The following is a 2,643-nucleotide window of genomic DNA, read 5'->3' as shown; positions in this document are numbered from 1 at the left end:
TCGGAAGACTTAAAAATTCCAGAGCTAGGAGGTGACGCTGGGAAACACCAAAAAACCCAAACTAACAATTTGTTACATGCAGCTACAGGTAGCACATCATCTACAAAAGAGGAAAAAAGATATGTCAATACAAATATGAACAAGATATTCGAAAAACCATTTATACCCAAAAAACAAAACCCCATATTTGTACCACCTCAATTAAATACCTATAAGGAAAGTCTATACCAGGACAAAAAGACCTATAACCATATAACCAGAGCATACATAGAAAATATCCACAAAATACAAACCTTTTTAAATAAAAACCCCAGATCAAAAACTACCCAAAATCCACATGAAGATTATATTACTCAAGCTTTGCAAGGATATAATAAACTAATCGCTTTACCTAAGACAAATGCAAACCTAATAGCAACTTGCTATAACTATGGATTATTGAACGCAGTATATACCCAAACTGGAGATGAAATAGCTACGATACCAGAGTTACATAAAGTATTCATGAACTACAAGTGAATAACTAAAGGAACTTTGTTTTATATAAAGTTTTATTCAGCACCAACAGAAATACTTTACGACGAAATAAAACCGATTATAAAAGTTATAAAAATTGGACTACCTAGTGAAATGATTATACCGGAAAAAATAGAGGAGCAAGAAGAGATACAAAAAGTAGAGATACCAGCATTCTATGCAGGAAAAAGGATTATTGGAATAGCTACTATACTGAATGAGTTAACATCTAATTATTTGAACAACAATTCAATATGGAGTTATTATTCACGGGATCAAACAATGATATATTCGAATTGTCGAGAATTTAGAGCAGCAGATATGGAAGAACTCAGGCAATGGGAACTAAGTCTACTAAAACTTGAGCAACAACCTACAACAAGAGTTATAAGGAAGGATTTTATCTCTTCAGAAATAATGACCAGATACTGCAAAACTATTGGCCATAAATATCCGGATCATCAATGTTCCAAATGTCAAGGCGAAGATAACGTGATCCCAGACGTGCAGCTAGAGTAAAAACAAGAAGTGACAAGACCGACAAGATAAAAAGGAAAAGCTATGCTAAGTGGAGCTACTTTATGAAAACCTAGTAGTAACGTGTTAGAAATATTATGTACAGAAATGTAAAGTAAAGTTGTTTGTCCTTTTGTTGACTTTGTAAAGATAGGAGTCTTATTAGTAGTGCAGATGTAAAGAAGCACTAACGTATTAGTCTAGGAATATCAAAAGTAGGAATAGTAATAAAGGTGTAAAGTAACTATAGTTAGGTGTAAAAGTAATCATAGTAGGAATAAAGTAACCATAGTAAGGTTACTTATATGTGTATAAATAGGTAGCCATTATGGCTTATAGAGGCAAGACTTTCTACACGGAAAGCAAGCCTCTTTTGTACTACAAAAAATTCTCAATAAAATTTATCAGTTTCAAAGCTAAGCCATGGACCAAAATATTCCAGATATCACACAGGTATATGTATTTATGGTTATGAATAGCTAAAATCTATTAATTCCTGAATATCATAGCATAATTAAATAAGTTTATATTAGTTATTATATACTAGAATTATTTTAGCATGCTTTTTAGTTTGTTAACATGAGGAAAAAAGGAAAAACTTCTAGACTATGCCGTCCTAAGGTTGAAACCATAGGCAAAGAAGCCGTGAGGGGAGTAAACAAAGTTGAAGGCGCTGTTAGGAAGTAATTACCTTTGAAAGTACGATGTTAACAGTGACAGGAAAACATGTTAAAATAATCTAGTTTATAGTAATCTAATATAAATCATTTGTTATGCATATGGTACAAGGGAATTATAGTTAAATAATCATGAATATCTTGTTACATGATGAAATGATATTAAATTATAAAATACTAATCTTGTATGTATTAAGAAACATAGAAATTATGGAATTAAAACAAATAATATGGCAACTGATATTTGAAGAAGAAGAAGAAGAATTAATGAATCAACTATGGTATGAAGATGAAATTCCAGAAACTTAAGTGATTTAGAAATTCAATATTCCGATTAATGATAAATCAAGAATACTTAGAATATTGGCAACAAACTATAATAGATATTACTTTATTAAGTAATTTAATTAAAGAAAACATAGAAGCATTTCAACAAACTCAGGACATACAATACATAGAGTATATATTAGAAAACATAAAAGAAATTATAAGATTAATACTCCTGGAAAAGATGTATTATGAAAAAATTAATTCATAACAACTGAAGCCTTTTTCGAGGGTCTACTTTGGAGGGTCATATCTCCTAGCACACANAAATGGATAATAAAGAGAATCATAGATATGAATTATTAAGAACAGTAATAACAAAACGACAAGAGTTAAAACATAAGCAAGAAAGACTACAATACAACATATATGCAGGTGTATGTCAAAAGTCTTTACTAACACAAAGAAAAGTAATATTAAAATTACAATTAGATATACAAAAAATAGAGTATAAATTAAAACATAATTTAAAATGAATAAGGAAGAATTTGCTATAGAAGAAAAAACCTATGAAAATCCGGAAGGATTAAAAATAAAAATAATATTTTCAAACTTAGGAAGAAGGTATAAAAAAATAGATGAAAATCTATATCTAATGATAGAAAAA

The 2,643-nt window shown here is 29.6% G+C and overlaps 1 pseudogene; it reads left to right on the top strand.

Moving 5' to 3' along the window:
* The first annotated feature begins 3 nt into the window (after window positions 1-3).
* LOC125850771 (uncharacterized) lies at window positions 4-1,035 on the top strand (annotated as a pseudogene).
* The last annotated feature ends 1,608 nt before the right edge of the window (window positions 1,036-2,643 follow it).

Source organism: Solanum stenotomum, unplaced genomic scaffold, assembly GCF_019186545.1.
Source record: "Solanum stenotomum isolate F172 unplaced genomic scaffold, ASM1918654v1 scaffold19050, whole genome shotgun sequence".
NCBI classification, from domain to species: domain Eukaryota; kingdom Viridiplantae; phylum Streptophyta; class Magnoliopsida; order Solanales; family Solanaceae; genus Solanum; species Solanum stenotomum.
The sequence above is the reverse complement of the archived record's forward strand: the minus strand, read 5'-3'. Positions and strand labels throughout refer to the sequence as shown.